The sequence below is a fragment of the Salvelinus sp. IW2-2015 genome, linkage group LG3, assembly GCF_002910315.2.
Source record: "Salvelinus sp. IW2-2015 linkage group LG3, ASM291031v2, whole genome shotgun sequence".
Taxonomy (NCBI): Eukaryota; Metazoa; Chordata; class Actinopteri; order Salmoniformes; family Salmonidae; genus Salvelinus; species Salvelinus sp. IW2-2015.
Window position 1 is genome coordinate 32875755 of NC_036840.1, and position 15817 is coordinate 32891571.

A 15817-nucleotide genomic window follows, 5' to 3' on the forward strand; every position below is an offset into this window, starting at 1 on the left:
CAAACACACAGGACACACAATGGCTAGGGTCAAACAAACACACCAGGACACACAATGGCAGGGTCAACAAACACACCAGGACAACAATGGGCTAGGGTCAACAAACACACCAGGACACACAATGGGCCAGGGTCACACAACACACCAGGACACACAATGGGCAGGGTCAACAAACACACAGGACACACAATGGCCAGGGTCAACAAACACCACCCAGGACACACAATGGCCAGGGTCAACAAACACACAGGACACACAATGGCTAGGGTCAACAAAACACACAAGGACCACAATGGGCAGGGTCAACAAACACACCAGGACACACAATGGCACGGTCAACAAACACACCAGGAACACAATGGGCCAGGGTCAACAGTTTGGGTTTCAGACATGCTTGCCAAGAGGAAAGTGTGAACAATGGTGCAGCGCGGTCCAAGAGGTTCACAGTAAAGTTGTGCTGGTTATAAAGTGGAAGGGAGTGTGTTGTGCTACTGCAGAGGTTCACTTGCCTGGTGCTGATTTAATGAGCTAAATCACGACATCAGGAGATATGGCAAGTCCACAGCTATGTCTACATGTGCGTCTGCTTACAGTAGTCAGGCTGAGACACCAGGTGTGTGTGTGTGTGTGTGTGTGTGTGTGTGTGTGTGTGTGTGTGTGTGTGTGTGTGTGTGTGTGTGTGTTGTGTGTGGTGGTGTGTGTGTGTGTGTGTGTGTGTGTGTGTGTGTGTGTGTGGTGTGTGTGTTGTGTTGTGTGTGTGTGTGTGTGTGGTGTGTGTGTGTGTGTGTGTGTGTGTGTGTGTGAGAGAGAGAGTGAAAGTAGCACATGTGTGTAGAGTGGTATATGAGTACCACTCAGGCCCCCAGGGCTATACTAGAGCTAAGAGGTCTACTACTCGTTAGCGAAGCATCCTTTCTGAAGATTCATACAGAGTGCCTCATTACAAATCCCTTGTCCCGTCCCGCAACTTTCCTCTAGAGAGTACTTGGCCCTCCGCGACACCACTACCCTCAGAGATGAGCACATTTTAAAGGGTGAGGGGGTTTCGGATATTGATAAGTGAAAGCCCTAAAGCAGGGTTTCCCAAACTCGGTCCTCGGGATCCCAAGGGGTGCACGTTTTGGTTTTTGTCCCAGCACTACACAGCTGATTCAAATAATCAACTAATCAAGCTTTGATCATTTGATTCACCTGTGTAGCGTTAGGGCAACATACAAATACATGCACCCCTTGGGGTCCAGAGGCCGAGTTTCAGAAACGCTGCCCTATAGGCACTGAGGTAGGGAGGATAGGAAGGATCATATTCTTGCCAACTGTCCTAAGGTCAGTGATCTGGGTCGTTGGGGTGGACATCCTTACAATCAGGTGGACCCGAGGTCAGTATCGGCTAATCTGAAATCAGACAGAGTAGGAGAGCCTCTTTTTATTATTTCAGTGGTTTAAATTGGACCATTATGGACCACTGCTTCACATAGATGTTCTGCAGGGTGAACAGTAGTGGCCGTGCTACAATGCTGTGGGCCTAGTGCATTTCACTGCTGCTGGCTGCCTCAGCTTGTTAGTGTCCACGGTCCATGAAGAAGTGCAACGTGACACCTTTCTGGACAGTCAATGATCCAGTTTATGCAGAACAGTGAAAGATTTCAGGAGCAAGAAGGACCGAGAGGAATAAAAGGATAAACTGAACAAAAAGATAGTGTCACAAAGAAGAAAAGCAAAGGGGATGGAGAAGACAGAAGGGAGGGGGAGAGGAAGGATAGAAGACAGGAGAGGACAGAAGGGAGGAGACGAAGGATAGAAGACAGGAGAGGACAGAAGGGAGGAGACGAAGGATAGATGACAGGAGAGGACAGAAGGGAAGAGGGGAGGAAGGATAGAAGACAGGAGAGGACATAACGGAAGAGGAGAGGAAGGATAGATGACAGAAGGGAGGGTGAGAGGAAGGATAGATGACAGAAGGGAGGGAGGAGAAGGAAGGATAGAAGACAGGAGAGGACAAAGGGAAGGAGAGGAAGGATAGAAGGACAGGAGAGGACATAACGGAGGAGGAGAGGAAGGATAGAAGACAGGAGAGGACATAACGGAAGAAGAGGAAGGATAGAAGACAGGAGAGGACAGAACGGAAGAGGAGAGGAAGGATAGATGTCAGGAGAGGACAGAACGGAAAGAGGAGAGGATAAGGATAGAAGGACAGCGAGAGGACAGAACGGAAGAGAGAGGAGGATAGAAGACAGGAGAGCAGGAACGGCAAGAGGGAGAGGAGGATAATGTCAGGAGAGGTACAGGCACATAGATAGACAGGACGAGGACAGAACGGAAGAGGAGAGAAGGATAGATTGACAGAGAGGACAGAACGGAAGAGGAGAGGAAGGATAGATGTCAGGAGAGGACAGAACGGAAGAGGAGAGGAAGGATAGATGACAGGAGAGGACAGAACGGAAGAGGAGAGGAAGGATAGATGTCAGAAGAGGACAGAAGGGAGGAGAGGAAGGATAGAAGACAGGAGCGACAGAAGGGATGAGGAGAGGAGGGATAGATGACAGGTGAGGACAGAAGGGAAGAGGAGAGGAGAGATAGATGACAGGAGAGGACATAAGGGAGGAGGAAAAGATAGGATAGAGTGAGGAAAGAGTGATTTCCGAGAGCTGATAACACGTTGCTTCTCAAACTAATCTCTCCTTCTCCTCCCGGTCCCCCCACCACATCCACCTGTCAAGTCCCATCATCTTATTGAGCGATGAGTGATAAGATCAACGCCTAGATAAAAGACATCCTTCTCTTTTGCGTTCCCATTTCTCTTTCTGAGAAGGCCATGAGGTATGTAATGACAGTAGTAATATCTCTTTCTCTCCCTCTGCCCTACTCGCTCCCTCTCAGTCTCTCTCCCTTTCTCTATCTGTGTCCCTCCCTCCCTCTCCTCCTCTCTGTCTCTTTCTTTCTGAGAATGCCCAGAGGAGGTAGTTGAGGGTAGCAGGAATATCTCTCTACCTCTCCCTCTCTCTCTTGCCTTCTCTCCCTATCTGGGAGACTTCCTGATGGACTCTCCAATTGCTGCGTGATGTCATTTCCCCTGGACCGCTTTAACTGGATCTCATGATGTCACCCATGGGGGAGCTGGAGTGGACAGACAGTGATACAAATGACTGATGCCGTAGAGGAGAGTGGAGAGAGAGGTGCCGTTAGCTGGGTCTAAAGAGAGCCACTGGAGACGCAGAGAAGAGAGGAGAGGAGGAGAGAAGCTTTTCTTTTGCCCTGTCAGCTCATTATCGCAAAAGCCTCATGCATCATAATCGAGTGGGATGCTGACTTGTTAAGGTGGAGCTGGAGTTTGTCGGAGTGTGTGTGTGCGTTCGTGTGTGCTTGTTACCTTCCTGCTGCATTGTCTCTTACATGGCACATCCTCAAGAGACCAGGCAGTGATGTAATTATCTCCTCCTCCACACGGAGAACCCTTTCACCTGCCCTCTTTCTCGTCAGGTAGACATCTCTGCCTCTCACTCTCTCTTTTTCTTCTACGTCTTATTAAGTCTATTCTACCACCTGCTCTACTCACAGAAAGTGTTCCACAGCGCTACTCCTATTGAGAGACTTGTCTCCGGCTGTGTTAAGATGAATCACAGGCAAACACAGTATCCACTGGAGAAGGGGTGAGGAGGGGTGCTGAGGTTACAGTACCTGTTAGGGATTCATTCTGGGGACATGACGGCCTGTATATGCCCGTGAGACCACACCACCTGCCTGCCTTCCAGCCTGCCCGCCAGGAACAAAGTACCTGAGAGGAGTAGCSCCTAACTCCCACCTTCACAACTACATCCCTGTCTCTCAGACAGCCAGCTGCACTGCTAAGGTGTGGCAATTTCCAAAGAAATCCAGTGACAGAACTGCATCGAATAAAAGTTTGGACTAAGCAAAAATATGATCAGTTCGTTGATTTTGCAGTGTGAGAACAGGACATCTTCCTTTGCGCTTCTGTATCAGAAGCTTTGGCTGACATCAAGGAGACAAGGGACATTGTCACATCAACAATGCAGACAAGTCTGATAACAGTACAAAACAGAGGAGAAGAYAAGATGGAGAAAGAGTGCTTGAGTTAGTGAACAAGGCATGAGGGAAGAAACGCAGAGAGGGGTGTGGAGGGCGGGGCGGTTATGGAGGTTAGCCTTTCTTCTTGAAGCAGAATATCGAAAGACCGACGGCGATCTTGTGAGATGAAAACCATTTCAATATTTCATCTGGTGTGGGAGGTGGCAGCGGGACCTGAAGTGGGAGGTTTTGATTCACAGCCTTGGCAGAGGAGGGGCCCTAAGTGCCTCTGAGGGACAACTGGGGTGGGGAGCGTGAAGAGAACTGTCTTTTGGGATTATTTGGGGACACTGATCTCTACCGTATTTGTTGATTTCATCTCTAAATTAGAACAAATAGAATATAGAAATGTAAGGAATTTAATGTAAATGTGTATTCAATCTCACACAAATTATCAAGGAAACCCCCAGGTACAACCCTAAATCCGTAAACATGGGCACCCTCCTAGATATTATCCTGACCAACTTGCCCTCCAAATACACCTTGTTTTCAATCAGGATCTCAGCGATCACTGCCTCATTGCCTGCATCCGCTATGGGTCCACGGTAATACGACCACCCCTCATCACTGTCAAATGCTCCCTAAAACACTTCTGTGAGCAGGCCTGTCTATTCGACCTGGCCCGGGTATCGTGGAAGGATATTGATTTCATCCCGTCAGTCGAGGATGCCTGGTCATTCTTTAAAAGTAATTTCCTCACCATCTTAAATAAGCATGCCCCTGTCAAAAAATGTAGAACTAAGAACAGATATAGCCCTTGGTTCACTCCAGACCTGACTGCCCTTAACCAGCACAAAAACATCATGTGGCGGACTGCAATAGCTTTGAACAGTCCCTGCGACATGCAACTGTTCAGGGAAATCAGGAACCAATACACGCAGTCAGTCAGGAAAGCAAAGGCTAGCTTTTTCAAACAGAAATTTGCATCCTGTAGCTCTAACTCCAAAATGTTTTGGGACACTGTAAAGTCCATGGAGAACAAGAGCACCTCCTCCCAGCTGCCCACTGCACTGAGGCTAGGCAACACAGTCACCACCGATAAATCCATGATAATCAAAAATTTCAATAAGCATTTCTCTACGGCTGTCCATGCTTTCCTCTTGGCAGCCCCAACCCCGGTCAACAGCTCCGCACACCCCGCAGCTACTTTCCCAAGCCTCCCCAGCTTCTCCTTCACCCAAATCCAAATCGCAGATGTTCTGAAAGAGCTGCAAAACCTGGACCCATACAAATCAGCTGGGCTAGACAATCTGGACCCTCTCTTTCTAAAATTATACACAGCCATTGTTGCTCCACCTATTACCAGTCTGTTCAACCTCTCTTTCGTATCCTCCGAGATCCCTAAAGATTGKAAAGCTGCTGCGGTCATCACCCTCTTCAAAGGGGGTGACACTCTAGACCCAAACAGTTACAGACCTATATCCATCCTGCCCTGCCTTTCTAAAGTCTWCGAAAGCCAAGTTAACAAACAKATTACCGACCATTTCGAATCCCACCGTACCTTCTCCGCTGTGCAATCGGATTTCCGAGCTGGTCATGGGTGCATCTCAGCCACGCTCAAGGTACTTAACGATATCATAACCGGCATCGATTAAAGACAGTACTGTGCAACCGTCTTCATCGACCTGGCCAAGGCTTTCGACTCTGTCAATCACCGTATTCTTATCGGCAGACTCAATAGCCTTGGTTTCTCAAATGACTGCCTCGCCTGGTTCACCAACTACTTCGCAGACATAGTTCAGTGTGTGAAATCGGAGGGCCTGTTGTCCAGACCTCTGACAGTCTCTACGTGGTACCACAGGGTTCAATCCTCGGGCCGACTCTTTTCTCTGTATATATCAACGATGTCGCTCTTGCTGCGGGTGATTCCCTGATCCACCTCTACACAGACGACACCATTCTGTATACATCTGGCCCTTCTTTGGACACTGTGTTAACTAACCTCCAAACGAGCTTCAATGCCATACAACACTCCTTCCGTGGCCTCCAACTGCTCTTAAACGCTAGYAAAACCAAATGCATGCTTTTCAACCGTTCGCTGCCCGCACCCGCCCGACTAGCATCACTACTCTGGACGGTTCTGACCTAGAATACGTGGACAACTACAAATACCTAGGTGCCTGGCTAGACTGTAAACTCTCCTTCCAGACTCATATCAAACATCTCCAAGCTTTCTATTTCGCAACAAAGCCTCCTTCACTCACGCCGCCAAACTCACCCTAGTAAAACTGACTATCCTACCGATCTTCGACTTCGGCGATGTCATCTACAAAATAACTTCCAATACTCTATTCAGCAAACTGGATGCAGTCTATCACAGTGCCATCCGTTTTGTTACCAAAGCGCCTTATACCACCCACCACTGTGACCTGTATGCTCTAGTCGGCTGGCCCTCGCTATATATTCGTCGCCAGACCCACTGGCTCCAGGTCATCTATAAGTCTATGATAGGTAAAGCTCCGCCTTATCTCAGCTCACTGGTCACGATAACAACACCCACCCGTAGCACGCACTCCAGCAGGTATATCTCACTGGTCATCCCCAAAGCCAACACCTGCTTTGGCCGCCTTTCCTTCCAGTTCTCTGCTGACAGTGACTGGAAAGAATTGCAAAAATCGCTGAAGCTGGAGATTTCCCCCATTTCCCTCACTAACTTTAAACATCAGCTATCTGAGCAGCTAACCGATCGCTGCAGCTGTACATATTCCATCTGTAAATAGCCCACCCAATCTACCTACCTCCTCCCCATATTGTCTTTATTTACTTTGCTGCTCTTTTGCACACCAGTATCACTACTTACACACCATCATCTGCTCATCATCATCTGCTCATCTATCACTCCTGCTAAATTGTAATTACTTTGCTACTATGGCCTATTTATTGCCTTACCTCCTCATGCCATTTGCACACACTGTACATAGACTTTCTTTTTTTCTATTGTGTTATTGACTCTGCGCTTGTTTATTACATGTGTAACTCTGTGTTGTTGTTTCTGTCGCACTGCTTTGCTTTATCTTGGCCAGGTCGCAGTTGTAAATGAGAACTTGTTCTCAACTAGCTTACCTGGTTAAAAAATGTWWAAAAAWAAATAATTTGATCTATACAATCTAACTCCCAGTTTTCCTCTTGTCTGAGTCCTTTCCCTAGTGCAGTGAGAAGGAGCAAAGGAAGCAGACTTCAAACAGCAGGACTGTAGAAGGCGCCCTGCGGTTGGAACTGCCGCTTTGAACAGCCATATTTCTCACTAAAGAACGCCGCCTGCACATCCCTGTTTACACACATCCCCGGCTAGCCTTGGGGGCCCGGGATGGAGCGCAAAAGCACTTCCTCCAGACAAAAAAACAAACATCCCTCCAGCCCTCCCTCGTTGCTTCCCTGCGTTTCCATTCCTCCATTACCTAGATTCCAGGTGTTCCGGGAGAACTCGATGTGARCTATGCAGTAGAACAGGGGCTCTCTACTGAGCATGTTCAGAAATCCACAAGTTTGGCCTACCAAGGAAGAGTATACATGCAAAAACATCCTATAGGGAATATGACCCCTCATAGCAATAAGGCTTTGAGTGTGAAGGCTACATAGACTGTTCATCATAACGTGCTACGTGATAGCTAGGCTTTTTCTAATCTGACTCTATTTAAGTTAGTACTTTCAGAACACACCACAGCGTATTACATCAATGCTGACTAACGCGGACTAGCACTAATCTAGGTCAGGGCTGGATGTGCCTAGGGTGCAGCCTAAGAAGACTGCAAACATCAAACTCGATAGATTAAGCCATGTCTACCTCACAGGCCTCAACCCTGATACCACATAATGGATCCAAGATGGAGGTAACATGAGATTGATTTTCAGTCTAAGGGCTCACTGGCCTTGTTTTAGCCTATTGGTGGGATGAGGTAATTTGTCTTGGTTCCAGAGCCATGGGATTTAAAAATCCCTCATTCAATTTGAAAGAGAGGGGAAAAACATGTTGGTCATGCAACCCCCCAAAGTAGGATCAGGGTAGCGTGTGTGTGTATGTGTGTGTGCGGGGTGTGTGTTGTGGTTGTGTGTGTGTGTGGTGTGTGTGTGTGTGTGTGTGTGTGTGTGTGTGTGTGTGTGTGTGTGTGTGTGTGTGTGTGTGTGTGTGTGTGTGTGGTGGTCAGAGAGAGACTAGGGAGTCTAATCGAAACCCACTTCATGCTTGTACACTGACCAGGGGTGTCATTGTCTTCATCAATAAGTGCATCGATGACTTCCTCCCAACAGTGACCGTACGTACATACCCCAACCAGAAGCCATGGATTACAGGTGACATCCGCACTGAGCTAAAGGCAAGAGCTGCCGCTTTCAAGGACCGGGACTCTAACCCGGAAGCTTATAAGAAATCCCGCTATGCCCTCTGACAAACCATCAAACAGGCAAAGCGTCAATACAGGACTAAGATCGAATCGCATTACACCGGCTCTGACGCTCGTCGGATGTGGACTTGCTAGCAAGCCATTACAGACTACAAAGGGAAACACAGCCGAGAGCTGCCCTGTGACACGAGCCTACCAGACAAGCTAAACTACTTCTATGCTCGCTTCGAGGCAAATAACACTGAAACATGCATGAGAGCACCAGCTGTTCCGGAAGACTGTGTGATCAAGCTCTCCGTAACCGATGTGAGTAAGACCTTTAAACAGGTCAACATTCACAAGGCCGTAGGGCCAGACGGATTACCAGTACGTGTAACTGCCAACTGGCAAGTGTTTTCACTGACATTTTCAACCTCTCCCTGTCMGAGTCTGTAATACCAACATGTTTTAAGCAGACCACCATAGTGCCTGTGGCTAAGAACACTAAGGTAACCTGCCTAAATGACTGCACGGCCAGGCACAACTCCAACACCATCATTAAGTTTGCCGATGACACAACATTGGTAGGCCTGATCACCGACAACGATGAGACAGCCTATAGGGAGGAGGTCAGAGACCTGGCCATGAGGTGCCAGGACAACAACCTCTCCCTCAACATGATCAAGACTAAGGAGATTCCCCCTCAGGAGACTGAACAGTTTTGGCATGTGTCCTCAGATCCTCAAAATGTTCTACAGCTGCACCATCGAGAGCATCCTGACTGGTTGCATCACTGCCTGGTATGGCAACTGATCGGCCKCTGACTCGGCCTAGTACATGTACATATTACCTCAACTAACCGGTGCCCCTGCACATTGATTCTGTACTGGTACCCCCTGTATATAGTCTCGCTATTGTTATTTTACTGCTGCTCTTTAATTACTTGTTACTTTTATTTCTTATTCTTATCCATATTTCTTTTAACTGCATTGTTGGTTAGGGGCTTCTAAGTAAGCATTTCACTGTAAGGTCTACACCTGTTGTATTCGGGGCATGTGACTAATAACATTTGATTTGATTTGAAGCACCCCAAAGTATGTGAGGATTTCTTTGTATTTTTATTTTATTTAACCTTTATTTAACTAGGCAAGTCAGTTAAGGACAMATTTGTGTTTACAATGATGGCCTACCGAAAGGTGCAAGGCCTCCTTGGGGGCTGGGAGAATTGTCTGGAGAGATGTCTGGGGGGTGGTCTGGAGGGGGGCTATGCCCATCGTCTGTAAGTTGTAATATTTTGAATTTTTCAAACACCTGAAACAGCTTTTTCCTGCAATCTAGAGTCATAATCATTATTATCATGCTAGCAGATACCCATAGACTTCCAGATATTGTGCTAATGCTAGTTAGCATTGCCTAGCAAAACTACTTCTACCTTCTATGTATTTATTTTGTTGTGTATCTATGCATACCTCTTGAGCTGTCTGTCTCCTCCTGACTAGTGGTTCTTTTTTAAACAACAAAATATGCTTCTCTGCATCTCTGCTAAAATATTGGTAAAAGATTGAAAATAATGAGTCTAATTAAGTACATTTAGTTATTGCTTGCTTTTCTAAAGTCTACCAACCTTGCCAGCAGGCATACCAGCTAAGATAGTTAGACAAGCTAGCTACACTAACTTGATTGATAGCCTGAATTGGCTTGTTGGTAGCTAGTTATGAGGTTGGGAGATTGGGAACCTACTGCATCTGGGCTAGCTAAAGCCAAGCTGTGCCCTTTATGGACATGATGCCTCTGACCCTGACTACTCAACTGTTCTATCAGTAGTGAGTTAGGACGATGGAGCTTTTGTGCAGTGCTTTTTAAAAAGACTAGTTCTCCTTAAAAAAAAAGTAAATTGGTGTGAATAAAACAGAAATATACATGACAGACTGACCAGGTGAATCCAGGTGAAAGCTATGATCCCTTATTGATGTCACTTGTTAAATCCACTTCAATCAGTGTAGATGAAGGGGAAGAGACATGTTAAATAAGGACTATTAAGCCTTGAGACAATTGAGACAAGCTATTCAGAGGGTGAATGGGCAAGATAAAATATTTAAATGCCTTTGAACGGGGTATGGTACTAGGTGCCAGGCGCACCAGTTTGGGTCAAGAACGGTAACGCTTCTGGGTTTTTCACGCTCAACAGTTTCCCGTGTATCAAGAATGGTCCACCACCCAAAGGACATCCAGCCAACACAACTGTGGTAAGCATTGGAGTCAACATGGGCCACCTCTTTCAACACCTTATAGATTCCATGCCCTGACGAATTGAGGCTGTTCTGAGGGCAAAAGGGGGTGCAACTCAAAATTAGGGAGCTGTTCTTTATGTTTTGTACACTCATTGTATTTCTTATTGTGCTACACTGGTTTATTACCACCTGTTTATTACTATCTGCGTATTACTACCTGCTTATTACTTCCTGTAACTGAATGAAAATATGAGAGTTCTGTTCTCCTCCCCCACCCCTGAGTCACTGTGTTGTTGTTCTCCTCCCCCACCCCTGAGTCACTGTGTTGTTGTTCTCCTACACCACCCCTGAGTCACTGTGTTGTTGTTCTCCTCCCCCACCCTGACGTCACTGTGTTGTTGTTCTCCTACACCACCCCTGAGTCACTGTGTTGTTGTCTCCTCCCCACCCTGAGTCACTGTGTTGTTGTCTCCTCCCCCACCCCTGAGTCCTGTGTTGTTGTTGCTCCTACACCACCCCTGAGTACTGTGTGTTGTTCTCCTCCCCCCCCCGAGTCACTGTGTTTTGTGTTCTCCTACACCACCCTGAGTCACTGTTTTGTTGTTCTCCTACACCACCCCTGAGTCACTGTGTTGTGTGTCTCCTCCACCACCCTGAGGTCACTGTGTTGTTGTTCCTCCCCACCCCTGAGTTCACTGTGTTGTTGTTCTCCTCCCCTACAGCCTGAGTCACTGTGTTGTTGCTTCTCTCCCCGACCCCTGATCACTGTGTTGTTGTTCTTCCTCCCCACCCTGAGTCACGCTGTGTGTTGTTCTCCTATACCAACCCCTGAGTCTACTGTGTTGTTGTCTCCTCCCCACCCCTGAGTCACTGTGTGTGTTGTTCTCCTCCCCACCCCCGCGTCACTGTGTTGTTGTTCTCCTAATCAACCCCTGAGTCCTGTGTTGTTGTTCTCCTCCCCCACCCTGTCACTGTGTTGTGTTCTCCCCCACCCTGAGTCCCTGTGTGTTGTTCTCCTCCCCCACCCTGATTCACTGTGTTGTTGTTCTCCTCCCCACCCTGCTCACGTGTGCTCTCCTCCACCCTGAGTCACTGTGGTGTAGCGAGGAAAATTTCCCAATAACAAATGTTATTATGAGAGAGAGAGAGAGAGAGAGTGAGAGAGAAGAGAGAAAGAATAATTTGTGAAAAGGGGGGAAGACAGCGGTTCCAGCAGAGAGAGGGGTAAGGGCTATTTCCTGCCAGATATCACTCAGCGCTTTAGTTAATCCAACAATTGCGTGATTTCCATCCAGCCTTTTGATGGGGTCGGGGAAGTGCCAATTATTATCCATTAAGTTAAAATCTCTTAAGGATCGGACCCTTTTTTTCAATTTTCGCATAAARTGACATACCCAAATCTTACTGCCTGTAGCTCAGGACCTGAAGCAAGGATATGCCTATTATTGATACCATTTGAAAGAAACACATTGAAGTTTGTGTAAATGTGAAATTATTGTAGGAGAATATAACACATTAGCTCTGTTTTTTTCCATCATCTTCGAAATGCAAGAGAAAGACAATTATATGTCTTAGGAGTCTAGGCGCAATTTAGATTTTTGCCACTAGATGGCAGCAGTGGGTGTGCAAGGTTTTAGACAGATCCAATGAACCATTGTATTACTGTTCAAAATGTTGTACCAAGTCTGCCCAAATGTGCCTAATTGGTCAATTGATACATTTTCAAGAACATAACTGTGCACTTTCCTCAAACAATAGCATGGTATTTTTCCACTGTAATAGCTACTGTAAAGTGGACAGTGCAGTTAGGTTAACAAGAATTTAAGCWTTCCTGGGAAAAGTTATTGTTACTTACAACGTCATGCTAATCACATTAGTGCACATTAGCTCAACCATCCCGCGGGGGGGTCACTGCTCCCATAGAGGTTAATTACTTGAGTAAAAGTTTAAGGGCAGCCATGTGGTTGCCAGTTCTGCTCCAGAGATGGCCTAAGGAAGGAGAGGAGGGATGGGAGGTTGTTGTAGTGGTGGTGGGCAGGGAATGACCAGAGCTTGGTAATTACATATTCTATAATGTCCACCTTCCCACAGAAACAAAAGTGCCTCATCATGTGACTGGGGCCTCTCCCTACTCTCATCCTGACAGTTAACCCTAAGACAAGTAATGGTCAGATGGCGTGAGAGTCTCGCTGTCGGGTTAAGTCATTAGACATGGTGAAGGGAGAGTCTGAATGTCACTTCAGAAATGTCACCGTGTGAAAGTGGTGTGTCTGACGTCTGTAAGACAGAGCTTTAACTCTCTCGGAATGCTGGTCACTTCCTGATATGAGATGATTTCAGTTAAAGGCCCCGGAGTGGCCCGCCCCCCTGTGGTGCAGGAAAAGGTCAGGACAAGACTCGGTCCCCCGTCTGGAATTTAAAGGACTGCTCTGACTCCTCATCTCTTATTTTCCTCCTCTCTTCCACTCTCCCTTGTTCACTGCCCCTGTGGAATGGTGGGTTGTTTGTTTCTCTCTCTCGATCTCTATCTCTATCCATCTCTCTCTCTATCTCTATCCATCTCGATCTCTATCTCTCTCTCTATCCATCTCTCGCTCTATCKCTCTCTCTATCCATCTCTATCTCTCTCTATCTCTCTCTCTATCCATCTCTATCCATCTCTATCCATCTCTCTCTCGCTCTCTCCATCTCTCCATCTCATCCTGCTTTTCTATAGACAGGCTCTGAGAGAGAAACAGACTGCATTACCAATTACCTCACCAGCCTTATAAAGACCTCCTCGTCAAGTTAAATTCTGGGGACATGGGAGGTCTCTTAGGTGTCACAGCTTATGTACACAACTCAAACTCCTGGCAAGGAGGGGTTGCAGTGAAAAAATAGACAGCTATTTTGTTCTACTTAGCACATTTTCTCCCCTGTTGCAATTGTGGGTCCCGGCTCAAAATTAGCTTTCAGACCTAGTTCCCTTACAACCCTGCAAAGGCTATTAAAGGGGAAGGGATAGGGGCTGTAAGGTTGGTTCAGCACTTTGATACACATCGCTGTTCGTTCGTGTAACGTTCGTTCTCCTCCTCGTCTGAGGAGGAGCAAGGATCGGACCAATATGCAGCGAGGTATGAAGACATAATGATTTATTTAAAGAAAGACGAACACGAAAAAAACTCTTAACAAACTACAAAACAATAAACGACGTAAACAGACCTGAACATGAGAACTTACAGACAACGAAGAACGCACGACCAGGAACAAACTCACAAACGAAACAGTCCCGTGTGGCATAAACACTAACACAGGAACAATCACCCACAAACAAACAGTGAGAACAGCCTACCTAAATATGGTTCTCAATCAGAGGAAACGTAAAACACCTGCCCCTGATTGAGAACCATATCAGGCTAATTGAAAAGAACCCAACATAGAAACACATAACATAGAATGCCCATCCAGCTCACGTCCTGACCATACTAAACAAAGACAAAATAAAGGAAATAAGGTCAGGAACGTGACAGTTCGCCCCCCCAACCTTTCTTTTTAAAGCACTTACTGTAGGAAATGTTTTGCCAGGGGTGGCCCAGCAGTGCCCGAGCTAAAACACAATCTAAAACCCAACACAATCGCATACTCTATTTACAAGCATTTGTCCCATGAATAATACAACACTAAACCGCAAGCCCCAGTCAGAAAAAGGGCCAGCTCACCTCCACCGTCGGGCAAAAAGAACAGTAAGCGATCTCTGTCGATGGGTTACAGCCAGTTACAAATAGTTACAAATAGTTACAAATAGTTACAAATAGTACCGGATGCCTCCTTTCAGTGGGAGGTGAAATATGTAATTTTAAATTGTGAAACTTATGAGACCAAGGATGGTAATAAAACCAAACTTGATAATGACGTGTCTGGAAACCTTTACCAAGATTACTAAATAAACTTGCCAAAAGCTTGCAATGTCAATCTTGCAAATTTATTCATACAATTCTTCCCAAAGGGGTTAGGTTTGTCTGTGTATTTTGTTAAGCCCAATAAATATTCAGAGTACAGAGCTGTCTGTACTGTCAACATAATACTATTCTCCATGCGCAAGGACATCGGGCTGTTTTGTAATGCCTGCGCATCAGTCGACCTTCTTATCCCCAAATGCACTGCTAGAATAACACTACAGTGTACACTGAGTGTACAAAACATTAAGAACACCTGCCACATGTTGAGTTGCACCCCCTTTTGMCCTCAGAACAGGCTCAATTCGTCAGGGCATGGACTCCACAAGGTGTTGAAAGTGTTCCACAGGGATGCTGGCCCATGTTGACTCCAATGCTTCCCACAGATTTGTCAAGTCGGCTGGATGTCCTTTGGGTGGTGGACCGTTCTTGATACACACAGGAAGCTGTTGAGCGTGAACATCCAAGCAGTGTTTYAGTTCTTGACACAAACCGGTGCTCCTGGCATCTAGTACCAAACCCCTGTTCAAAGGCACGTAAATCTTTATTCCTGCCCATTCACCCTCTGAATGGCACACATACACAATCTATGTCTCAAGGCTTAWAAATCCTTMTTTAACCYGTCTCCTCCCCTTCATCTACACTGATTGAAGTGGATTCAACAGGTGACATCAATACGGGAAAATACTTTTCACCTGGATTCACCTGGTCACTCTATATTCATAATGTTTTGTACACTCAGTGTTTGTGTTGATGAATAATATTCATCGACGGTTATTTTCTCATCGTTGTTACGGAAATAGGAGAGACTGATTCACTATGAGGTGTGTTACCAAAGGATGATGCCTGCTGGGAATGAACATCTACTGGTGGAGTATACCATTTACTGCAGCTGGTGTATCTCTGATATATTAAGAAGTGAAGAGATGCAAGACAGAGAGACAGACAGAGAGAGAGAGGTAGAGAGAGAGAGATGGGTAGACAGAGAGACAGACAGAGAGAGAGAGGAGGTAGGAGAGAGGAGATGGGGAGACAGAGAGTGAGGGAAGAGAAGGACAGAGAGAGAGAGATGGGGAGACAGAGAGCAGACAGAGAGAGTAGGAGAGAGAGCGATGGATAGACAGAGAGTGAGGGAGAGAGGAGACAGAGAGGAGAGAGCGATGGGAGACAGAGAGAGAGAGGGGTAGAGAGAGAGATGGAGAGATGAGAGACATCGAGATGAAGGAGAGAGGAGACAGAGAGAGAGAGA

The 15817-nt window shown here is 46.5% G+C and overlaps 1 protein-coding gene across 1 annotated transcript in view; it reads right to left on the reverse strand.

Moving 5' to 3' along the window:
* LOC111980804 (neurexin-2-like) overlaps positions 1 to 15817 on the reverse strand; it is a 655826-nt gene that overhangs the window by 459166 nt on the left and 180843 nt on the right. The gene's annotated exons all lie outside the window — the stretch shown is intronic.